Genomic DNA, 27,022 nt, shown 5'->3' with positions numbered 1-27,022 from the left:
AGCTAATGGGTCTAGGGCATCAGCACTAAATTTATCTCTCACTGGTTAATAGGGGCTGAAACTTTCTATTTCTTTTCTGATGTTCTCTATTTTCTGCCTTGGTAGTCAGTGCTAGCTTAATAATTTGACTGGGCTGAGCCTGAAGAAAACTTGTATTAGTGGCTCAAGCTGAGCAGGCCTGATACTGTGTGTCTTTGTTTATTTGTACTGTAATAGACAAAGAGAGAGAGAGTGGGAGAGAGAGAGTGCTCATAAGCTACAGGGCCCAGCATAGCAGGCAGGTATAGAGACATCAGAACACACATACAAATAGCATTGTCATTCAAAGATCCAGATATATATGGATAGAGACTACCAGACAAGAAACTAATATAATCAGAGACTAATACATATATTCAGACTTATATTTATATCCACATTCAAGAGTCAATGTGCAATCATTTTTCAAGTGACTGCTTATTCTTACCTTCCCTTGGCTTACTTAGAAAGCTAATTCTTAAGCATAGCCTATATTTGTGGCTTAAAATAAAGGGCCATTGAATAAATCCAAAGATGACTTTTAAACAGGTATTTTGCCTATGGTCTCTTTCTCTTCCCGAAACTGACTAATGCTAGATTCCAAAGGTCACTTGTCTTTAGCAATTACTCTGCAGCACTAGATCCTACCTGCAGCCTTTTAAGCATTCTAGCCTAAAGAGGATTCATTCTCTTTTCTTGGAAATAAATGTGACCTCTCAATCAAATACCACTAATAAATGTTTCTAATTGATGTTTGAGGTGAAGGAAAACTTTTTTCCCTTAAGCATTCTGCCTTTTATCTTGGCCAGTGGCCATGTTGTTTGTAAAAAAATTTATTTGTGCATTCACAAAGCAGAGGAGGAGGGTTAAAGGATAATGCTTCACCTTTCCTTTTGTCAAACTGGATGAAGGCACCATTAGTGCTGAAGGGTTTTTCTTTTACTCATGATTTAAGGCTAGTGTATTATAAGTTTAGCCAAATCAGATGCAGATTCTGATGTCAAGTTCACTATAATGGGATGAAAATGCCTGCTCCAATCAAATGCTGAGGCCAGATCATGTCCTGGGGAGTCTGAATTTTGTTCCTCCCATTGTCTACGTCAGTGCCCCATCACTTTTTAAACTGTAAAATAGGATTATAGCACCCACCTTACAGAGATTCTATTAAGATTAAAGTAAATAAAATAACCTTTGTGGTGGTCAGGAGATGAAATAATATCTGATTTCAAAGCCAGCAGAGAAATACGACACAGGCTTAAGTCATATGAAGATAAAAATACCATCTTTATTACTGATAATGCTGAACTCAAGGATATAATTTTGATATGCAGCCAAATGGTCTTAATAGTTCTCTGCCCACTTTCTCCAGGCATTGAGCTGGTTTACCTGAGGAGTGTTTGAGTCTGCAAAGCAGACAGACATACTCAGAACAGCCTCTTAGTTCTACAGAATTGAAAAACATGGACCAATGTTTCTATTCAGATAATTAACTCCTCCCATTGGTAGGATTATCAAATGATAATATAGAACAGTTAAATTTGAATTTCATATAAATAATTAATAAAATTTAATATAAGTATGTCCTATTCAGTGTTTAGGACAAACTTATACTACCAACATTATCCACTATTTATCCAAATTTCAACTTGAATGGGGCATCCTATATTTTACCTGGCAACCCTACTGATGGGATGAAAGTGAATAAGGGTGGGAAGAGAATTCAGAGTGTTGCTCTAGTAAGGGGGAGCAGTGCCCAAAAGGTCATGGGAATGGAAGGTTCTCCTAACAGCCATGCAGCGCAGAGCACAACAGTATGCTAAACACGTCATTACTTCACGCCTGTAAGACCCTCATGGTAAACTCATTTATTCCAAGGCATTTGTTTCTTACTGCGTTGCTCTCCTAGAATTTATTTATACTTTAAATGAGGTCCAGGAGGAGATCAATGCTTAACCTACAGAAATTCTTCTCTAATGATTGATTTTCAACCTTGACTGAGCATCAGAATGCCCTGGGGAGCTTATTATAAATACAAATACCAAGCATCTCCCTCTTCAACTTTGATTCTGGGGTAAGATCTAGGCATTTGTATTTTTAACAAGCCTCCCCAGGGAATGCTGACACAGCAAAGTTTAAGGCGCATCATTCTAGCATATAACTGCAGTGTCAGGGAGCCGGGTGTACTCAGGGCAAGGTATATTCTCCCACCCAGCAAGTTACCAGAGAAACTATTATGCCATCACATGGACTACTGGGTTAGAGCTATTACTCAAGACCATGAACAGAAAGAAATACACCTTCCTTCTCATTTTTGTATAAATAGGCTTAGGCTACAATAATAAAATTATGAGTATTGAAGTGCTGGAGTAGAGGTTACTTTAATCAGGGCTTCCTTCCAGTATTCATCCACCACAGAAACATTATATGTAACTGCCTCTGAGAGCAGACCTGCTCAACTGCATTGTCCTTCTCAGTGCAGACTACAGTCCTCAAGGGTTATGAGAGAGGAAAGTAAAGGCAGTACAGGCTTAGGAAAGAGTAGGGAGGAAAGGCCATGGAAAGCTTTACAAAGAAGGTGAGTGATCTTTCAGTTCTCGAAGGGTGAATAGAAATTTACCAAGAAGAGAGACAGAAAAAAGAAAGATGAATGTACAGAAACTACCAGATGAGAGACTAATAGAGCCTGAGAAAGGCGTAGACAGTTATATACTCTAAGAGAAAGTTTCAGAATAAGACAGAAATAGACAGCTATAAGGAGATAGAAAAAAAATACACACACATACACAATTACATTAACAAAGGGAGATTATGAGAAAATGGAGAAAGCAGAAAAGGCACAGAGAGGGACATGCAAATCCACAGTATAGAAATAGTTATAATCGCCCATACTGTCAAATTGTTGGTGCTGATTTAACATGGATGGCATCATGGTGAAACAAAACACCCGGTATACATATTCTTTCTCAGAAGAGTAGCTCAATGGCTGTGGGGAAGCTGAATGCATAGGAAATGAACACCACATTTGCTCATTCTTGATGACATTTGCTACTTAACAATGGCTGTTTTTCAGGGGAAATATTGATTACAATTCTAAAAGTAGGCAAATACATCATTAATATATTTAATAATTAAGGGTAGAATCATAATACAGTATTGAGAAGCAAGGCAGTCTTTCTTCCTGAACTGGATCTAAAAGTAGAATCTCAAATGGTTGCCACTGCAATTCTCCAGAACTGCGAGGCGTCCCTCTCCTCTTCACTTTTTGTTATTATTTGAATTCTTCTTTTTTTATGAAACATTTGGAAAGCCCTTTGAAGCTGATGAGCCCAACCGCTAAGTGTAGGTGATTTGGCTTCTGCTCTGGGCGATGTGGAGCACACCAGTTTCCTGGGAGACACGGCAGAGGAAGATCGATTTTGCTTCATGGTGCTTAATATCACTTCCAGGTCTTTTCCCTTCTGTTTCTTTTTCCTCTTCCTTTTGAATCATACATTCAAATAGCCACATGTGTGAACATTTAAAGGAACACATCTCAGCATGTCTTTGTGAAGTACAGAAGACAATATGGCATTACACATGCTCAAAATGCTGTTTTGAATTCTCTAGAACTTTGTTGCTCCAAAATCAAATATCTTTGGATAAAGGAAAAGTACGTTGCTCAGTCAGAAACGTGTAGGTGCCAAGTTTGATTTCTCTTTTGCATCTTTACCATTTTCAGCATCTATGTTGCAACCTTAAGGGTTTTTTTGTTTTGTTTTGTTTTATTTCCTTTTCAATTTGCAGTTTACAAAGTAAGCAGCAGGTGAGGAATTACTGTATCTGGGAAAAGGAGGGGATGAGTTCTCTCTGAAAAGCTTGTATTAGTTCCAGACATAGACCTAGGATGGGAAGGGAGTGGGTGGTGGCCGGCATATACATGACAGCTCAATGGAAGAAAGAGAATAGGCAAGCAAGGAGTGCTTGCCCATCATCCTCCCTCTCTTGACTCAGTTATTCAGGTTTATGATTCTCTGAGTATTAGAACATTTCCTCTAGAAAGGACCATGAAGTATTTAAGTAACTCCTGTCATTTCCCATGAAATATTAACCATTCTTGCAAGATAACAAATATATAAGTAGTTCTCTCCTACCTCCTTTCCTGTAATTCCTGTATACAATAAATCAATCATTCACCAAATGTTTGTTGAGCACTTGTGCTTGGTACTGGGAATAAAACCATGAATAAGACATGTAAGATTACTACCATCACAGAGGTTACAGTTTAGCAGAAAAACAAGCAAGTAATTATATAGAAGTGTAATAAGCATTATGCAGGGAAAAGCAGATTTTGCAGTAGAACCCAATAGCCCCTCTGAGTAAATAGCACTTCGATGAACCATGAGGGCATTTGCTAGAAGGAAAGGAGGTGGGGTAGAGGTAGAACTTGTTTCCAGATGGCACATATGACAGTCTAGAAGAAAGAGAGAACTTGGAAATTTTGAAAAACTAAAAAATCAAAAGTCAAAACAAATAAAACTGTTAAGCATAGCTGAAATATACAGAGAAAAGGATAGTGGGGTAAGAGATCAGATTGGGTAAATAAGAAAAGTCTAGATGATGGCAAACCTTGTAATGCATTCTAAAAACTTGAGGCTTTTTCGTGCATTCACAGGAAGCTGCGTATGGGATATAAACAAGGGAGTGCTATGATTAGGGTTACAATTGGGTAGGATTGCTCTTAATGTAGTGTGGCAGAACCCGTTGGAAAAGAATAAGGTGGGTGAAGGGAAATGAGTGAAGGGTCTGCTGTAGGAAGCAGGCTACAGGTGTTGGTGACCTGAGCTATGGCAGTGGCATGGGAATAGAGAAGACTGAGCAGATTTGAGAGGTAGACTATGTTCATCTAATATATGGGGAGGGGGGGAAACATGAAAAAGAAGGACTCAAGGATGGCATTCGGGTTCTGGTTTAAGTAACTTACCGGGAGGACAGTGGTGATTTAAGTTATTAGGGTAAGAGATGCAAAATAAATGGCTGGTTTGGGAGAACGATGATTTTAATGTTAGAGATGCCAATCAGACAGTCAGATAAAGGGAACTGAAGCACAAAAGAGAGGCCAGGCATGAAGCTATGTTTGTGAGGCACATGCGTATCTAAGCTTGCCCATGAGGAGCATGGTGAGTAAAAAAGCCAATGGCCAACAATAGAGCTTTTAGGGATGCATGCCTTTAAAGACTGGGCAGAGGAAAAGGAGCTTGCAAAAATCTGCGAAGGAGTAGAAATGAAATGAGTAGAGCACAGTGTGACATTAACTAACAGAGAACTTGACAGAGGAAGGTCAAATGTCAAATACTGATGCTACATCAAACCAGAGAGAACATGACTAAAAAGAGAGCTTGGATTTCCTGACACAGGTCATGGGCTAACATGCTTATAACATCCCCAATGGACTCATGATGTGGATGGGTGTTGGGGTTGGTTCTAAGTCATGGGTGGAAAACATCTGGCCCATGGGCCATATGAGGCCCACAAAATCATTTGGTCTGGCCCTGCCAAGGCATTAGGGATGAGCTAATTAAATATTTGACCAAATATAGCAGGCTAATTTTTAAGTTGATAATTTTGTATGGCCCACGAATGATATTATAAATACCCAAATGGCCCTTGACAGACAAAAGGTTCCCCACCCTTGGTCTAGGGGTTGGAAGGAAAACAATGAGTGGGTTGAGAAGTAACTGGGAGACAGACAAATAGAGACAGTGACTCTAGACTAGACCACTCTTCTGAGGAATTTGGCTGAGAATGGAAGATAAAAGTAAAATGGTATCAAGAGAGGTAAACAGATTCCAGAGAAAAATTTTGCTGTTGCTCCTGCTGAGAGCCTGTCTAGTCAGAGTGATATTCTGATCTCTCCTCACTGTCTGAGGCATGGGTCTGATACTGTTTGCGAATTACTTCTCTTGGGACAACACAGAAAGAAGAGATTTTGGCACGTTTTAAAATAGAAGAGTCTTTGTCCCTAATTTCCCAGAAGCCACTCAGTCTTGAAACGTCTTTCATCTCTCCCATGAGACCAAGAAACCTGGCTGCCAACAGCAATTTTGGCGATATCCCTTGCCTTCTCAGAATTCCTGTGGTGAGTAAATGGATGAGACCCCACCAGGACTCTTGCCGCACTATTCTTTTAGAGATATTCCTAGCAATCTCATTTCTCCTACTGGGAGGAGAAACCATTCAAAAGCATTGCTCCTGTTGCTAGTAGTCACATTTTCCAGGAACATAAAACACATTTTGCTTTTAATCCTGTATTACCTTAGGTTTTACTTCTCCAAGCAGGAATTCACAGTCAACATGCATTCCAGGTCACAGTGGATGATTAGAAATCAAAGTATCTACTTCCATTCCAGAGCCCTGCAGAGGTTAACTTTCCCTGTCAAAACCCTAATTAGAAAACTATTTTTGAGTTAAGAAAGTGCAAACATGTTTCTCATCAGCATATTATCTCTCCTCTGATCTCTCTGTCAATTTCAAGACTAAAAAAAAGTCATCTATCTCCTAACTAGGCATAGCAATTAGCCCTCAATAAAGATTTGAAATGTGCCAAATTTCAGGCTTTCAGGGATTTAGAGTTTCATTATGATAATCAATTGGGGGGAAAATCTTCTTGCTTAGTGCTAACCTTTTCTGCAGACTCAAACTGCTAACCAATTTTGCCTTAGGAACTTTAATATTAAAAAACAAACAAAAATGATCTCCCACTTCACTCCAAGCATGGAGAGTTTAACCCCTAAAGAATTCCTCATTTGGCCTCATTTGTTGGGAAGTGGGACATTATGTTTCTTCTCTGGCTTTTTCACACACTAAAGCCCCTCTATGTACAGAGGAGAGGGGAGAAGGGGGAGGGGTGAGATTGATGGCACTCAAAGACAGCAAAAGCTTTGTTTGGGGGTCTCAACATGAATTCTTCCATCACCTTCCAAGTACTTCCTACCCACCAAATTGACCACACATGCTTCGACTCCATTCTCCACAAACTCCCAGGCCTGGACTGGAGCATGGGACAGAGGTTAGCAGCAGCTACCCAAGCCTCTGAATAGACAGGCCATTCAACAAAGTTGGGATAAGCTGGAAAGGCCTCCTGCCACCTCCCTTTTAGACCTGGACATGGCATCACTGTGTTCCACACAGTTGACAGGCCTGCAGGCTTGTGCCTGGGCACTGGCCCTCTTCCTTGGAATAGCCTTGCCTCACAAAAATTGCCCATTTGAACTACCTTTCCTTTCGTGTGATCAACATGACACCCACGTACAATCCATCACCTATGCTGACCCCCTGTGTCTAAGTAGGAACTGGGCGTCATGCAGTTCAGAACGGGGACTATGGTGAAGAGACCCTATGTGCAGCTCACAAGGCCCGGTGGATGTTGGCTGTGGTAGCAAAACTCACTCTTCTGGATAGATAGGAAATTGCCACCACAGGAGATGATCCTTTTTGTGAGCCTTACTAACAAATACTGAATTCTAATGTGAGGCAGTTCATTGTTATGCTGCAGAATGTGAAATCGTAATGCTCTCGCTATTCACTCATCTTATTTCACAACATGATTTACTGCAGCTCTAAAGAGCCAACAGAGGGGGAGAAAATGGGAGGTGGGAGGGAAAAGATAGTTGAGATGGAAACACTGATGAGCCCAGCTTTGTGAGCAAATTTCATAGCCACTGATAATGTAATATTTGGCTTTGATTAAAGCTCTATCTTGTTGAATGTGTACAGTGTTCTAAATGCTGCTTCTTCAGCTCAGTCGCTGATATTTGTGTGGATGTCACTTTGAAACCCAGCATTGTGCTGTGTGCCCACCTGGGGAGAAAGGAGGGAGGAAACCACCACACAAGAGGTATGCTTTTGTCAAAAGATAGGCTGAAAATGTTTGCTTTGCTAGGTTCATTTCCTCGTGTCAGAAATTTGCAAACAGATGGTGGAGAAATTGATGTTTGACCAGACAGTTGGGCAATCAACAATAGAAACTAATTGTCATAGAATTCTGCTGATGGGACCTATGGTGATACTGGACATAACAAGTTTTGGGAGCCTAGAATGCAATATTCTCTTCAGTAAGAATAAGTTAAAAGAGCTAATTAGGCAAATGCTTCTAGGAAACCGACTTAACTTTAGGAAAAAATAGTCCCCAGTGTCTGTCGACAGTGCACTCTGCACCAGAAGGCTGGCATGCCTGTTGGTAGCATCTACAGAGAATAAAATGTGGCCCAGCCCTTGTGACTCAGTGGTTGTGACTCCACTCATGAACAAGGAGGTCACAGTTTGGAGTCCAGGTCAGGGCACATGCCCAGGTTGCGGGCTGGATCTCCAGTAGGGGGTGTGCAAGAGGCAGCTGATCAAAGATTCTTTCTCATCATTGATGTTTCTGTCATTCCCTTCCTCTCTCAAATTAATAAAAAATATATTGTACAAAACAATAAAATGTGGCATTGAAAAGTTATTCTGTGATCATTACACTGAGGTCATCTCTACACTGGGTTACTGGGATGATGTTGAATGAAAAAACAACCACAACAACAAACTCCAAGGAGTCAAATACACATGTTCTAAGTTGCATAATGCGCTGTGAACACATGTCCTTCTTTCTAGAGGCTGACAGCATTTTGGATTTAGCCTGCCATCAAATTTAGTCAGTTGGACCCTCCACCTAAATCCCAGGTGCCTATTTGCTTGTGGATGTGGAATTGCGCTCAGGGAAGAAACTGCTGGCAGGTGGTGAGGTAGCATTTCCAGAAGCTTTCCTAATATGGCCATGAGAGGAAATGTGGTTTACAGTGGTGCCTCGCATAAAGAACGCCTCGCACAGCGAACGCTGCACACAACGAACTTCATTTCATGATTCATACAACGAACTTCGTTTCACACAACGAAGTCGCCCGAGCTTCCACGACCGCTTTGCCCGAGCTTCCACGATCGCTGCCGATGTATTGCATCCTTCCGCGCAGGCACTGCAGGCAGTCGTTAGTCACTGCGCTTAACTTAAGCACGTATCGTGGCAATCGTTCTTCATTACGAATTAAATCACGCACGTATCACGGCAGTCGTCCTTTTAAGTTAAACTCAATATTTTTTTTATATCATGGCTTCTAAAAAAAGCAGGAAGGTGATTTCTGTTGAAATGAAACAGGAAATAATTAGAAGGAGTGAATGTGGGGTAAAACAGTGTGACCTCGTCAAAGAGTTTGGCCTCCGCAAGACCACCATTTTCACCATTTTGACAAATAAGGATGCAATCAAATCAGCCAAAGTAGCCAAAGGAGTATCAAAACTATTTCATGAAAAACATAGGTCTTCAATCCACGAGGAAGTGGAGAGGCTATTAGCGATTTGGATTAAGGACAGGCAGGTGAAAGGTGACGTAACAACCCAAGATATTATCTGTCACAAAGCCAAGAGAATTTATGACGATCTAAAGAAAAACGTCCCTGGAAGCAGCAGCAATCAAGATAATGAAGAAGAATTCAAAGCCAGCAGGGGGTGGTTTTTTAGATTTAAGAAAAGGTGTGGAATCCACAGCGTTACTATGCATGGTGAGGCTGGCAGTGCTGACAAGAAAGAAGCAGAAAAGTTCTCTATTAACTTTCAAAAATGTATTAAGGATGAAGGATACTGCCCACAACAAGTGTTCGATGCCGATGAAACGGGTCTTTTCTGGAAAAGAATGCCGAGCAGAACCTTCATTACAAAAGAGGAGAAGAAATTGCCAGGACACAAAGCCATGAAGGACAGACTTACCCTTATGTTTTTGTCTAATGCCAGCGGAGACCTCAAGATCAAACCTCTATTGGTTTATCACTCTGAAAATCCAAGAATTTTCAAGAAAAATAACGTTATTAAGTCCAAACTGCCCATCCATTGGAAGTCCAATCAAAAAGCCTGGGTGACCCAAGTTATCTTCAAAGAATGGATTCTGGAAACCTTTGCTCCTGCCGTGAAGAAATTCTTGCTGGAAAAAGAACTGCCGCTCAAAGCCCTTCTGATACTTGACAATGCCCCTTCTCACCCAAAAGACCTAGAGGAAATATTGCAGGAAAATTATCCTTTTATCAAGGTGCAGTATTTGCCACCAAACACCACATCCATTCTTCAGCCAATGGATCAGCAAGTTATTGCGAACTTTAAAAAACTCTACACTAGAGCCCTCTTTAATAAGGTGTTTAAAGAATGCGAGTTTGGTGGAGACAATATGACTGTCCGAAAGTTTTGGAAGGAGAAATTTGATGTCCTTATGGCAATACGACTTATACAGAAGGCCTGGGAAGAAGTGTCACAAAGGACCCTCATTTCTGCTTGGAAGATGCTTGTGCCTTCGTGGACCCAGGAAGAAGCAGTAGTTGATGACACAGAAGTGGTGAAGGACATCATCACAGTGGCCCAAAGGTTGGAATTAGAGGTAGAGGAAGAGGATGTAGAGGAGCTTATTGAGGAACACGAAGAAGAGCTGACAACTGAAGAGCTCCAAGCACTTCTGGTCCAGCAACAGGACAATGCTCAAAGGGAAGCATCATCTGATAATGAGGAGCAACAATCAAACAATCAACCAATCCCAACTGCTGACATCAAGAACATCCTGGTCAAATGGAAAGCAGTTCAGGAGTTTACCAATGCCCACTATCCGGATTCAGCTGAAGCAAACAGGATCAACGATCTTTACTCCGATACTCTTGTCTGTTATTTCCGGCAGATGTTGGAGAAAAGAGAAAAACAAACGACTTTGGACAGGTTTTTCATGAAACCATCGGCCAAAAAGCAGAAAATGGATGAAGATGTGCAAGATTCGGTAGACTCTACTTAGTCTGTCTTAAAATTTAAAAAATGTGTGTGTTTTTTTTTTTTAATTATGTTTTTAGATGTATCTAAGTAAAAATAATAACAAAAAATTTATCTTTTTTTATGTCATCTTAGCATATTTTATGCTACAGAACGAATTATTTTTTTTAACATGTATTGTTATGGGAAAACGCGTTTCACATAACGAACTTTTCGCATAACAAACTTGCTCCTGGAAGGAATTAAGTTCGTTGTGTGAGGCACCACTGTATTCTGAAGACAAAGAGAAAACTTTGAGTCAATTGTTTTTCAGATTTGGAAGAAAATAAAAGCCAAGGTTTCTTTTGGGGTGGTGTCCTTATAAGACTTTTTTTTTTTTTTTCTAATATAAAAGCCTGATTTGGTTTGTGAAGTAATGTCCATCTATCCACTTAGATGGCAGGAAGAGGGCAATCAGACCTGTGTTTCTTGAGAGGGGTGCCTACATATAAAGTCACATCTTTCCCAGCTGCTGCACTCTGAACAGAAGCAGCCTCTGTATCTGGACTCTCCTGAAAGATTAACCAGAGATTGTCCTTCCCACTTTTGTGTCTCTAGATGTGACAAAAAAAAAACCTACTATTCCCTGTTTATCACTTCAGGCGGCTGACAGACACTTTGCCCTTGTCAAATTCTCTCTCTCTCTCTCTCTCTCTCTCTCTCTCTCTCTCTCTCTCTCTCTCTCTCTCCTTGTGCAAGCTAGAAGGTGGCAAATGAGATGCCTCTAACCTTTGCGTGGGGCCATTGTATGTATGAATGGTTCATCTGGCTGAATAGTCTCTGTTGTCTGTATGTGTTATCGCTTTACCCCTTATATTAGGATGTGATTGTTTAGGAAGCACTGTGGGATAATTTGATTTCCATATATAATCAGAAATGGTTAAATCCTTTCTATTGACTGGTAAGTGTTCATTATGTGCTTTATCGGGGTTATAATACTGTGGAACACAATTGAAAGTAAAATGTAGTATATTGGACAATGAGGAAGGAAATGCCCAAAACAAATTTTACTATAAGTATTTACTGCAAGCATTACATTGGGTTATATTAAAAACAGTTTTATATTCAAAAATTGAAACATTAGCAACTATTTCATTTTAATTATGAGGAATCTTAGAACAATTATTAATGTACTGCATTATAACAGGATTTCTGTAATGGTCAGCCTTTATGTAACTCACCTTACAGCTTCCTTTTGAAAAGCAAGATAAAAACGAATGTGTTATTTGTCCCTTGTGAATGTATCAGAAATAGAACCTGTGATATAAATGTTAATAACTCAACAGGAATCCATCTGTTACAAAATCCTTTTGTTTCTTGTCTACTTCTTAGAACTCTGCCTCAGATCCATCAACTTCTTGCCACTAGCAGAACACTTTGGCTTGATTACAGTGGTTTAACAACCATGAAGGAGAGGGTATCTTTTTGTGTTTATTCCTCTCCTCCTGAGCTTGAACAAAAGCAGCTGGTTGTGCTAGTGAATACAGACTGATGCTTACCAAGGGGGCGGAGACCGTGGGAGTTGCCGTGGTCAGGAAGACAATGGCATCAAGGGATGCCTGCTGCTGCCAGCAGACTCACCCGCAGTACTGGCAATCTTAGGTCAACTGTGGTTTCACAGCAAGTAACAGCATCACAGCGAAACAGGGGAAGTAGCTGAGACTTCAACTGGAATGGTACAGATGAAATAACCTAAAAACAGCCAGGACGTACAAAACACGATTTTGCTTCAGGTTTGTTATCACAACAATTTCATGAGACTCACTAGTGCAATCAAATTCTTTATGGGCAGCTGGTAGGTCTTAACTGCCCCTGCAAGCACAGATGTGGGGGGCAGGGGGGACATGTGGCCCACACTTCGGAGCACCTTGTAATAAGTGTGGAGAACCCAGAAGGAGAGAGGCCTCCTTCTGGTTCTCAGGCCTGCCACCTGTTTATTAGGCAATGAAGGCCAAGTGGCTAAGAGTATAAATGTTGCCATCAGACAGCCCTGAGTTCAAACACTAACTTGCCCACTTCTTCTTGGGCAAGTTGGTTAACTTCTCTGAGTATCTTTTTTCTCATCTGAATAATGTTAAAAATCCTCATGGGATTTTTAGAATGATTAAATTTTTAAAATGATGAAAATACTGAGCATGCTGACTACCACACACTAGGCACTCAGTAAATGGTAGTTGTTACTGTGAATGGACATGGATGTCTCTTCTATATTAATTAGGGTTAGTACTATTATTCTAATTCAATAGAATGCTTGAGGGAATAGTAAAGTCTTTCTTGAGAGGAACCTAAGGGCCAATATGCTGACCCATGTTTCCTTCTCTGGAAATCTGAAATCTTTGCCCTTAGAGTTTGCAGGGATGCCAAAAACATAGGTCCACTGCTTCCAAAATATCTGGGAGGCTTTCTGAACAGGCATGTTCCTGGGACTCATCCTCTAGAGAACACAACACACAAGCAGACCAAGGAATCTCCATTTGTAAGAAGTTCTACTTAGTGATTCTGATACCAGCCAGGATGGGGAACCACAGTCAGTGGTGGGAAGAGTGGTGGTGGTGGTAGAGAGTGGTATCTCAAGGGTTTCCAATTATGCCATATGAAAGACAATAGGCCGTGTTAAGAAACGTGATGCAGAAATGGGCAGCAGTAAAGATGACAGACAGTGAATGGGAGACTGGCAAGATTCAGGAAAAATGGAGATGGAAGACAGGTAGCTGGGCGGTGATCTGAGAGATAAGAGAGAAGGTTGCCAGCTAGCTCATTCCCAATCCCTGTGATTCTGGAGAGTGAGCAGAGCAGAATCAACCAGACCAATCAGAGTTACTATAAACTGAGGCTCATGAGATAAATTGTGCACATACCTCCTCTAGAAACTAAAGGCCTTCAAATGACCGCATTTTGGATTTTCTTATTTAGTTTCTCGACTATTACCCTTTTCTTAATGGCAATCTAATATAGGTCCTAAAAGAGAGGGGGAAAACCACCATTGCTGAAGAGGAATCATGAGAGAAATCAACAGACTTGCTACTTTTTTTTGTTTAGGAGAAAAAAATCATTAAGTTTCCTTTACTTACACCTAAGATAATTGACTTTCTGCATAGTCCCATCCCAATAGTTAGAAATTTGCCTATCAAACAGACTTCAGGGCATATCCACCCTGTGAATTGCCCTTGGCAATTTTGCAGAGCTGAGTGCTAGGTTCAATAGTATCCATTCAATATTTAGAATTTACTCATTGAGTGTATTGTACGCATTGAGGTGGTGCTTATTTCTTTGTACACTAGAGGCTATTTTAGTGGATACTTCTGTTTTCTGCACACTGCACGGTCAATATCTTGTGTTGTTTAACTAAGACTAAGATGACATGATCAACTCTTTTTACAGAACTAATCAGTAGTTTTTTTCCTGTATACACAACCTGAATATGTGTCTGTGCTCGAGGCCCGGCTTGTCTACTTACTATGTGGCTTTTGGAATATTCTGGGACTTTAACCCTAGCTAAACAGCTGAACTATTAGGAAGCTCTATTTTATGTAACAAATACATGTAGTGAGGCTCAAACTTTCCTTTGCAATGAAACATGTCAAAATAGTTTAGTGGAATGAGGTACTCCACTCCAACATCCAATTTGATTCATCTTCATCATCACCCCCCTAACATCAGCCATTATCTCTCACCTGAACTTCTACAATAGCTACTGAATTGGTCACTCACCATGTGCTTGAGCTCCATCCCAAAATCTGATATTCACATCCCAGAAAGTTGTCTTTTCTAAATGCAGATCTGATCATCTCAACCTAATTCCACCCTTCCAGTACCTGTGCTAAAAACTCTAAAAGTGCCCCACAGTTTTAAAAAATAAAACTTTCCTTGCTATGGTTTATAATGCCCCACAGGGTCTGTCCTCTGCCTCCCTGTCCTTCCAATTTCCCCCTGCATTCTGATTTTCCTAATGAACTTAGCATCAGCTGCACTTAAGATTTGAGTTCCTGATCACTGTAGTTGTGATTTAGGGTGCAGATACAGTTCATGCTCATTGCCAATGCTGGGCATTTGCATATGCTATTCCTTGCCTTTCATTTTTAGCAGTTACCATATTTTATGGATATATGCTTATTAAATAATTAGAGGCCCAATGCACAAAATTCATGCATGAGGGTGAGGGGTTGGTCCCTCAGCCCTGCCTGAGCCCCCTTACAATTTGGGACCCTCGCTCCTAGCCTGCTCATTCCTAACCACCTGCCTGCTTGCTCCTTACCACCACTCACCGCCGCTGCACTCCCCAACCACAAGCTCAGCTTTTGGCTGAGTAGTGTTTCTGCTGTGGGAGTGCACTGACCACCCAGGAGCAGTTCCTGCATTGAGCATCTTTCCCATGGCAGTCAGTGTGCATCATATCGACCCACCAGTCTTTCTGGTGTTCCAGTGGTTCCACCATAATGGTTTCTGGGCTTTTATATATAGAGACTAGAGGCCCAATGCATGAAATTTGTGCAAGAGTAGGCTTTCCTTTCCCTGGCTGCCAGCCCCAACTTCCTTCTAGCACCTGGGACCTGGGCTTCCCTTCAGCCCAGGCTTCATCTGCAAGGACATCCAGTCTAATTATCATATTACCCTTTTATTATTATAGCCTAGAGGCCCAGTGCACAAAATTTGTGCATGGGGGGGAAAAGGGGGTCCCTCAGCCCAGCCTGCACCCTCTCCAATCTGGGACATCTCTCTCACAATCCAGGACTGCTAGCTTCTAACCACTCACTTGCCTGCCTGCCTGATGGCCTCCAACTGCCCTCCCCTGCACTTGGTCACCCCCAACTGCCCTCTCCTGCAGGCCATCTTATGGTGGCCATCTTGTGATGGTGTGAGGGTGGCCATCTTGTGGTGGCCATCTTATGGTTACATGAGGACATTGAGTGAGGACACAAGGACCACCTAAGCTTTTATCCGTATAGTTCTGGAGGCTAGACATCTTCAATCAGCAATTTTCAGCCTTTTTCTGACAAAAAAGAAAAAAGGTATAATTTGAATTCTTTCACACAGGACAGCTATGTTGTGTAGGCTGTTGTCATTTTTTTATTTGACAATCTAAGGAAAAAGGGGTCAAGTATTGTATGTTTTAAATTTCTTGCGGCAGGGTTGGTTCCTTCTGAGGGCTATGAGGAAGAATCTGTTCCATACCAAGCTCCTAACTCTGGTGGCTTACTGGCAATGTGTGGATTCCTTCTTATAGAAGCATCACCTGCTAGTTGCCTTCATTTTTACATGTCATTCTCCCTGTTCCCAATTGCTCCTTATAAGGACACTGGTAATACTGAATTAGGGACCTACCTTACTCCAGAAAGATGTCATCTTATCTTAGCCAATAACATCAACTGCCCTGTTTCCAAATAAGGTCACATTCTGAGGTATGGGGATTGGGACTTAAACATTTAAAATTTTGGGAAAACACAATTCAATTTATAAGAGCAGGGAACTTCTTCAACTTGTTAAATAACACATACAAAACACACACACACACACACAAACACACACACACACACAAAAAAAACACACAAAACAAAACAAAAAAAAAACACCCTATAGCTATTATTTTATTTAGCCATGAAAAACTAAATGCTTTCCCTCTATGATTGGCCATAGAACAAGAATGTTTTCTCTCACCATTGGTGTGCAGCCCATAACTGGAAATTCTATCCAGTACTATAAGGCAATAAAAGAAAATAATAATAATAAGTATACAAATTAGAAATAAATAAATACAGTTGTCCATTTATAAATGACATAAACACCTATCCTATCTAATAATATAGTATTATGCAAATTAACCATCACTCACCACAAAAATGGTGGCCCCCACAGCCACAAGATGGCAGTGCCCTGTCCACCTGAGCAGCAAGGCTGGATCTGCCTCAGCTGCGCTAAGGAAGCTGCCAAGCCCTGCTGTCTGAACTCTGTCTGCTGGGCGAGGGGGGGGGGGGATATGTTCTCGCCGCCCCTAAGCTAAAGAAGCTTCCAAGCTCTGCTGTCTGGGCTCTGACTGCCAGGCCTGTGTCTTCCCCACTGCCACCATACTAAGGAAGCTCCCAAGCCCTGCTTTCTGGGTTCTATCTGCCGGGCTTGGGGCGGATCCAATCTCCCTGCTCCACCACTACTGCAGTGTCTGGGCCTATCAACCCCACTGGGGTTCGTGGGGACCAAGCAGCAAGGCTAGATCCACCACCAGACATGGCAGTCAGAGCCCGGATAGCAGAGCTTGGGAGCTTCTTTAGCGTAGAGGCAGTGGGAACACCCCAGGCCCAGCAGACGTAACCCAGACAGCAGGACTTGGGAGCTTCCTTAGTGCGGTGGTGGTGGGAGCACCCCCAGGCCCAGCAGAGGGCATGGGGGCTTCGTTCGCAGGGTGATGGCGGAGAAGCCCCAGGCCCTGCAGACAGAGCCTGGACAGCCAGGCATGGGGGCTTCCTTAGCATGGTGGTAGCAGGGAAGACACAGGCCCAGCAGTCAGAGTCTGGACAGCAGAGCTTCTTTAGTGTGACAGCAGTGGGGAAGACCCCAGACATGACAGACAGAGCACAGACAGCAGGGCTTGAGGGCTTCCTTAGCGTGGCTGAGGCAGATCCAGCCTTACTGCTATGGCAGAGAGGGCACTGCTATCTTGTGGCTATGGGGGCCACCATTTTTGTCCTGGAGTGATGGTTAATTTGCATATTACTCTATTATTATATAGGATTGGGATGACATTTGTTTTCCAAATGAGAATATAAGTTCACAAAAGTAGAGATTGTTTCTGTAGCCCTGAGGCCTAACACAGTACCTGGTGCTATTAAATAGTCCATAAACACTTGCTAAATGAATAAATGAAGACTATATAATCAAAAACCATTTACTTGTCAAATCTTCTCATCTAATTTAAATGCATACCTAAACAACCAGTGCTCACAGAGAGAACTATAGACCACACCTATCTAGACATATTCTCTGTGGGCACACAGTTCCATGTTACAGACCTCCCTGGCCCCAATACTTATTTACTGTCCAATTGCCTTAATATTCTAGTTTTGAAGAATCAGAATAAGTCATCAAGGGTAATGTTTAACTTGTATCCAAACTTCTAGAAATCATGTCTTAATAAATACATTTTCTTTTTATGGGAACAAGGATTTCTTTAGGATGGGATTTCTGGGAGAGTCAGGGGACTGGGCTATGTCATAGAACCTAACAGAAGTTATAGATCCTTTCTCTGTGTGTATTTCCAAATGCACAGACACACACAATTTTATATACACTTTAGTGGGATCATATAAGAAGCCCTTTCCATGGAGAATTGGACTATTGGAGAATTTAATTTTAGGCTCTGTTGTTGCTAAACCAGACCAGTGGCTTTTGATGTTGACAATTGTTGAAGCTGGGTGATGGATAAAAGGGAGTTCAATGTATAATTGTCTCTACTTTTATATCTGTTTGAAATTTTCGTTATAAAGAGTTAAAAAGCTAAAGTGCCAATCCAGGGTTTTTAAAAAGAAGAAGAAAACAGAGACATGTTTTATGAAGAAATGTTTAACACCTTAAGATTTCTTTAAGTGGGAAATTGATCCTCTTATTCACCTAGGCTTAAAAGTTTAACATCAACTTCAAATCTTCCATCCCTCTTGGTCATTTAGTTAATCAGTTGCCAAATCTTGCCAATTATATTCTCTCTATAGCTCTTGCACCACCTCACAGCTCTCCATACTCTACTACCACCACCCCAGCACTGCCATGTTTCTAGACTTCATTACTTCTCACCAAATCCATCACAGACAATCTAATCTTGGATGCCAAACTTCCCTCCCAAAACTTTCACTGATCCCTCCCACTGAAAATGACCTTTTTCCAACTCTGGGCATCAAGACTCTGATCACAGATTCCCTCCAAGTATACTTACTCATGTCCAACATCTGTGTGCACATATCTTTATGGTAATTAGCCTATTGTGAGTTACAGATCTTTTAAGAATCTGATGAGCATTATATATTCTTTTTTTTTTCATGTCCCCCAGAAAAATGTATGCATCATCCTCATCCACAAACTCAAGTACTTTTATTTACAATTTTAAAGGCTTTGTTCATCCCCCAGACAAAGATCCCCCTACTTTTAGATGCCCTCCACCCTTCACTCCCCTCCTCAGTAGTAAGCACTCTCACTAGAGACACTTCAGTATCACACAGTGACTTACTCACAGGCCCAGATCTTGGGTGCCCTCATACCAATGTCCCCTTTATATATCATCCCCCTTATTTTTATATCCCCTCCCACTGAGGCACAAATTAAGTATTTGTCTAATCTGAATTGGCAGGCAATGAATTTTTGTGATGACTATAAAGGGAACAAACAAGGGAGTCACAAAAAGGCAGAAGCTTCCCTCTGTTTACCTCTTCCCTACTCCCTTATGACCCCATCTGAAAGGAATCTCTCTTTCTTCTGGACTGCATTAGACTTAACACTTTCTCCTTCACATTCCATTATGTTGTTCCATATGAAATTACCATTGCTCTATATTTTTGACCAACAATAATGGTGACATTATATGGTACAACCTAATATTCATGAATAAACAAATCTCATTACTGGAGTATAAGCTTTTTGAGGACAGGCATGGCCATCCATCTCCCCCCCCCTCAGTCCTTGCATATTGTTGGTGCTCAGTGAATATTTATTAAATGAATGATATCTACTTATTGAAATTTTGCCAATTAAAATAATACCTTTCATTTAAAGGCATATTGGTGAATGAGATTTAAGGAAAGAGTGTTTGACAATACCCTTTTGGGAGCCTCTTTATTGAAAAGGCATTTAAAAAAAAAAAGAAGAAGAATTTCTGGAAAGCATTGATAAAATATGCACCTACCACTTTTACGTAATTCAAGGAAGACCCCCCTCACCCCAAAGAAAAAGCAAAGTGACGTTGTCTGCTGAGCAAAGTACACATTTTCCCACACAAATAACCCAACTATGTATAAACTAGAGACAAGAAAGCACATGTTCCAATACTCCTCTCCGATCCCTTGGATAGGATTTCACACTGCAAGAGGCTTCTGAAATGTATTCTAAAGAGCTACTGATACAGGGGTATCCTGACTGGTATTTCTACCTTAAAAGAAACTGTCTGTTAACTAGCAGTATTTCTGTGAAGAACACGAACCCTCTGTAATCTTAGTAGAGTCCTGATTGAACATGCCCACATAAGTATTACCTAAACATTTTACAAAGCACAAAACATGTCTGTCTGTTTGTTTGTTTGTTTGTTTTGCAGGAGGGTTGATGGGATAGTGGACTCTGCAAGGAGACTACATATCTTTGCAAAGACATTTATATGCAGAGCAAATTGTGCTTTTTAACACTCTGGGGCAGTAGTCTTTGCAAGGAGAGACAGTATTTGTTTCTAGAATACATGAACTGCCACAATTGAGATTATTTATTTTTCTTATATCAGTTTTGGTAAGCTGTGTTTTTCAATAATTTTACCCATTGTATCAAAGTAATTGATAATATGTTTTATTATCCTTTTAATGCCAGTGGGATCTGTAGTGATATTCTCTCTTATATTCTTGATTTTGGAAATTTGTGCTTTATTTATGTTCGTCAATATTGATAAGGCTTTACCAATCATATTAATCTGTTCAAATAACCAAAATGTGCATTATTTTCTAATTTGCTGATTTCCTCTTAGTTTTATTATTTTATTCTATTTATTTTGAATTCATTTACACCTTCTTTTCCTAGCTTAAGGTGGAAGCTCTGATTATTGATTTTAATCTTCCTTTTTAATATAAGCTTCTAAGGCTATAAAATTTCCTCTAAGCACTGCTTTAGCTTCATCCCATAAATGTTTACATGCTGTATTTTCTTCATTGTAACTCAGTTTGGAATATTTTCTAACTTTTCTTGTGGTTTCTTTATTGAAACATGGGTACATGCTGTAAATTCAAATATGTATTCAAATTTTTAAATATTTGGGCATTTTTTTTACATATCTTATTATTATTGATTTCTAATTTAATTCCATTATGGTTAAATGATATATTGTGTAAGGTTTGAATTTTTGAAATTTACTGACTTACTAGAGGCCCGGTGCATGAAAATTCATGCACTGGAGGAGGGGGGACCCTCAGCCTGGCCTTCCTCCTCTCACAGTCCAGGAGCCCTCAAGGACAGGAGGCGACCCAGTGATCAGGGGAAGGTGATGCCTCATCACACCTCTGCTGCCGCCACTGCTGGCAGTGCAAGCCTTGACTGGCCCTGGCTACCTGAGCCATGGGCAGTTCTGGGAAGCTGGGCAGCCACCATATAAGGCTTGCCTGCACCTTGGGTTGGCTCTGGGCAGTTGGGGAGCTGAGGGGACTGGGGACTCTGGAGGCAGCCGCAAGGGGTGGGCACAGCCTTGCCCCATACCTGCCTCCCCAGCAGGGCTGAGGGTACTGGGCACCACTATCTTGTGGCTGTGGACACCACCATCTTTGACAGAGTGGCAGTCAATTAGCATATTCCCTCTTTATTGGCTGTGGGCACTGCCATCTTTGTGAAGGTGTAAAGTTCAATTAGCATATTCCCTCTTTATTAGATAGGATTTTATGACCCAATATACAGTCTATCTTGGTGAACATATTATACAGACATATGAACATGGGTATTATGTACGTGTTGTTCTAAAATATCAATTAAGTAAAATTGGTTGATAAAGTTTAGAGCCTCTATAGCCTCAATTGTTTTCTCCAGTGTTTTTATCAGTTACCCAGAAGAGGTATTAAAATATCCAATATGGCTGTTGACTTGTCTATTTCTTTCTTTAGTTTTCTCAGCTTTGGCTGAAGCAATATTATTAACTACACAAGTAGATTTGATTGCAAGTCTTTCTCATGTAATAAGTCTTTTATACTATAAACATTTCCTTTTTATCTCAGGTAATACTCCCTGTCTTGAAGTCTCCTTAGTCTAATAATAACATAAGCTTTCTTGAGTTTATTGTTTGTACAATTTTTAATTTTATTTTCAACCTATCTGTGTCACTACATCAAAATACAATGTCTGCTACAGCACAGAGTAAGGTCACATTAAAAAACAAAAACAAAACAGTATAAAAACTGCTGTTTGGCAAGGGGGAATGGGGATTAGGGAGCTGTGTGAAAAAGGTGAAGGGATTAAGAAGAACAAATGGACAGTTATAGAATATTCATGGTGATATAAAATAAATAATAGGGAATATAGTCAATAATATTGTAATAACCATGAATGGTGTGTGTGTGGGGGGGTGGTACTAGACTTATCACGGGGATCACTAAGTAAGTTATATAAATGTATAACCACTATGCTGTATACTTGAAACTAATGTAATATTGAATACCAACTGTAATTAAAAAGTAAATTTAAAAGAATAAATTTCTGCCTTTTAGTTGGAGAGATTAGTTTATTTACATGTAATTTATTAATATGGTTAGTTTGATGTTTGCTAATATGCTCTTCAATTTGATTTCTTTTGGTCACATTTGACTTTTACTTATCTATTCCTCCATTTCTGAATTCTTTTGTGTTTATATTTTTTTCATTTAAATTCCTCTTATGGCTTTTTAATAATGCCTTTTGTATTAATTTTTAGTGTTTTCTCTAGTTATTATGATATGCATCCTTAACATTTTACAGTATTTAGAATTAATTTTGTAAAAAGGATTTCTTTCAATATGTTTTGTGTTTCTTTGTTTTGGGGTCATTTATGTCTGAGATAACTTGGGTAGTTTTTTTTTTTGTTTTGTTTTAAGTATTTCTACTTTAGGTTCTCTGAGCTTCTTAAATTTGTATATTGATGCTTTTTACCAAATTTGGAAATTTTTCAGGATTCTATCTTCACATGTTGTTTGGCTCCATTCTCTTCCTCTTCTCCTTCTGGGACTCTAAATGCTACTAAGTTAGATGTTGCATTCTTATTTGCTTGAGGTGTTAGATGACGGATGGGAAAACTACTGCCTCTTGGCCAATTCTGGCTTATATTTTTAGGACCCTCAAACTAAAAGAAATGGGAATTAAAAATGATTTTTACATTTGTAAAAGCTTGTAGAAAACAAACAAAGAAGAATATACAACAGAGATTGTATGTGGCCTATAAAGTCTTAAGTATATACTAATGCCTTTTACATAAAAACTTTGCTGTCTCCTTATTAGAGGATGGAGTCTGGCTACTATAGGGATTGGATTTTGAGGAGGAAATCCTGGAAAGGAGGAAACCATAGGTAGGGGGAGCCTGCAGATCTCCCCTTTGTCCCATGATGCTTGAGCTAGGAGTTGTTCTCTGGGAGAAAGACTTATAATGGTGATCCCCAAACAGTATGACTTCCTTTTGTTAAGAGTCAAAGAACCTTATAATTTCTGAAAGCTTTTCTTTCTCCCCAGTTCCTTCAAAGAGCAGTTATTTTAATATTTTTTCAGAGTTTATAATTGTTATCTATAGAAGTTTTAGGTGATATAGGCCACTCTTTTATCATCAGAACTCACTTTTATCATCAGACTCATTTTTAATTAAATATAATATGAATTATAATAAAGCAGATGATAAAACAGGCAAATTAATGGACATTTACACTCAGTTTGTTCACTCAGGTGTTTCGTTACAGAGCTCTGGCTACACTTTGTCACCTTACCTAAGGAAGCATCTTCTAATTCACACAAGCATCTATGTGAGAAAACTATTAAAATCATCAGGATAACACTATGCTCCAAATATTCATATTTAATAGTTCTACCTGCAAATCATAGGCTCAGACTGTTGAAATGGACCTCCGAGGACACCCAATGCAGAAATCTCCCTCTCAGCATTCCAGATGGGTGAGCATTCAGACTCTGATTAAATTCCAAAAATTAAAAGCGCTATACTTTTTGTATTTTCTATAATATATAAATTCCTTTTGATTCCAAATACCTCTTCCACATTATGAATTGGCTGATAAAATTAGAGTCAAGATTTAACTTTAGTTGTGGATCAAAGCCAGTCTTTTCCTACCTCTTCTGGAATTGGGTGATTTCTGCCCTTGGACTATGGAGGCAGTTTTTTGTTTTTGTTTTGTTTTGTTTTGTTTGTTTGTTTGTTTGTTTGTTTCTTATGCATCCAGGAATTCATGGAGATGATTTGAGGACTAGTCTATGTTCTTAAATTCCTTTGAGTAATTTTTACACTGAGGAATCAGTTCACAGGATGCCCAGGGGAGGCACTAGAAGCGATACTTTACTGATGTACCTAACAGTTGGCACTTGTGGCATATGGAAAACCAAAGATACCCACTTATAAAAACATTGTACAGTAAACATACCAACTTAGTGTGCCAAATGCACTCTTGTGAAGATGTTGATACCAAATTCTTGGATTTGTACTGGAACCCAGATTCTTTGTCCACTGGAATCGAAGAATGAATCCATGGACAGAAAGTGGTATAGCAAAGGTGGAGATTTATTGAAGAACAAGTACAGACTGCTATGTGGGGAGAAGGAAAGAGTCCCACAGAATGGACTCCCAGGGAGGGGGAAAAGAGTTCCCCTTCCCTATGGCTTATATTGGTATCTTGATATCCTCTCTGATTGGACACTATTCTCTTAGACTGATCCTGGGCTCAAAGGTCGAACCTCACACAGGACATGTGGAGTTCTCCCCTTTCCTTCCTTCTTATCTTTTCTTGTCTTGTCTTTCTTGTCTTGTCTTTCTTGTCTTGTCTTTCTTTCTTTCTCTTTCTTTCTTTCTTTCTTTCTTTCTTTCTTTCTTTCTTTCTTTCTTTCTTTCTTTCTCTTTCTCTTTCTCTCTCTCTCTCTCTCTCTCTCTCTCTCTCTCTCTCTCTCTCTCTCTCTCTTTCTTTCTTTCTTTCTTTCTTTCTTAATATATTTTATTGATTTTTTTACAGAAAGGAAGGGAGAGTCAGAAACATAGAACAGCTGCCTCCTGCACACTCCCTACTGTGGATGCGACCGCAACCAAGGTACATGCCCTTGACCAGAATCAAACCTGGGACCTTTCAGTACACAGGCGGAAGCTCTAACCACTGAGCCAAACCGGTTTTGGCTCCTTCCTTATTTTCTATTCCCTTTGGACTTTCTTCTTCTTCTCCTTCAGAATGAAGGGCTCCCTGCTCTTTATTTTGTAAATGTAGACCTTGCTTGGCTACTTCCAGTACCCTTGTGTTATGGAAATGTAATTGCACCTGGCTTGCTTGCCTTATGGAAATGTACCCTCTCCCAGTCTGTAGCCCTGTGTTTTTCTATGGACCCCAATTTGAAAATATCCCTAAGCCTGCCTATATTCCCCTAAAATTCCTGCTTCAATGTTTACAAGATGTCTCTGATCTTCTATTTTCAGTCAACTACATGTATCATACACGAAGAGATTCAAATTAAAATAAATATTTTCCTTCAATGGTCCCTTCAATGGAAATCTCTTAACCACTTGACAAGATGAAGGCTGTGAACTTTAGTTATCATACATTTCTGCCTACCTACTGCTACCTATATAATTTAACAGGGGAAATGGATATCAAGTAATAATTTGTGGCCATAATTTCATGTACAGTTTCATACTGTTGCTCTGGTATAATTTTATAGATAAAGAAAAACTACATCTTTATATGTGTTCTCTAATTTCATTGTAAGGCACAAGAAAGTCATTAGTCATATGAAGATTTACAACTTGAGAAAATACAGTTTCCAGCTAAGACAATTTATCATGCACAAAAAATTCTAGGGAAGAACATGAATTATTTTCATCTGTGTTAGTTACTGTGGTATCTTACTTTTATTTTCTATTTATGTCCTTGAAATATTTGCTTGCCCACAACCTCACTCCATTTTCTGTATCTACAAATAAGATATTTCAGGGATATCCAGGCCCTATGTTCCTCAAGTGAACAATTTAAAGATAAAAGAGCCTTTGATTCAAAAGAAGCTACCTGGCCCGGCCAGTGTGGTTCAGGGGTTGACTGTAGACCTATGAACCAGGAGGTCATAGTTCAATTCCTCATCAGGGCACATGCCCCAATTTCGAACTTGATCCCCAAAGTGGGGATTGCAGGAGGGAGTTGATCAATGATTCTCTCTCATCATTGATGTTTCTATCTCTCTATCTCCTCCCTTTCTCTCTAAAATCAATAATTTTTTTTTTAAAAGAAGACACCTGCCAAAACCGGTTTGGCTCAGTGGTAGAGTGTCGGTCTGCGGACTGAAAGGTCCCAGGTTCAATTCCGGTCAAGGGCATGTACGTTGGTTGCGGGCACATCTCCAGTAGGGTGTGTGCAAGAGGCAGCTGGTCAATGTTTCTCTCTCATTGACGTTTCTAGCTCTCTATCTCTCTCCCTTCCTCTCTGTAAAATATCAATAAAATATATTAAAAAAAAAAAAGAAAACACCTTACCCATATTTTGGGAGTGGGGAAGGTAGAATTCAATCACAGATCTTAGATTTATAATAATCTAAATCTATCATTTTTAGGTTATATATCAGAAAAACTTGTATACTTTTAAGTTTGTCTTCTTACCAAAAGGTTCTTGGGTGTGTATGTATGTGTATGTGTGTGTGTTAGAGAGGGCTAGCAAAAAAGATTTTTGTGTCTTGCTAAATGCCATATTTGAAGTATAAATACTAAAACCACAGACAATATTTTAAAATTCTTTTTCTAAAGTGGTAGGAAATATTTCATTGAACCTATTGCCAGGAACAAAAGAGAAAAAAATAAATGCTCCTTCTCTTCTCAGAGTCAAAGAATTCCTCATAGTCAACAAGCCTTTGTTTGCATTTCAAGATGGGCTGTGGGGAGGGAAGCAGGATCAAGAGCCCAATGGCGACTACCAAAAAAAATATTTTAACAATTACCAAAACACTCTCACAGCATCTTTTAAAATTTCTTCTCAATGCTCAGTTTCACATTGACTTGGCTCCACTTTTAGAACTTTTTAAGATGAAGTTGCTTTGTATATGAAGTCCAGGGAGCAGCAGTAGAGTTTTTCTTGGGAACTGTTTCCCCCAACTGCTATCATATTGGAAATTCTCTCCTGCCACACACACTGACCCTCCTCCAACATTCACACACTCTCCAGGAATTGGAAAGGGAAGCTTTGTGTGAGGAAGGTGTCATTCACTGACAACCTTCTCTAACTTCATAGAA

Source organism: Pipistrellus kuhlii, unplaced genomic scaffold, assembly GCF_014108245.1.
Source record: "Pipistrellus kuhlii isolate mPipKuh1 unplaced genomic scaffold, mPipKuh1.p scaffold_m20_p_16, whole genome shotgun sequence".
Taxonomy (NCBI): Eukaryota; Metazoa; Chordata; class Mammalia; order Chiroptera; family Vespertilionidae; genus Pipistrellus; species Pipistrellus kuhlii.
This window is presented reverse-complemented; position numbering follows the sequence as displayed.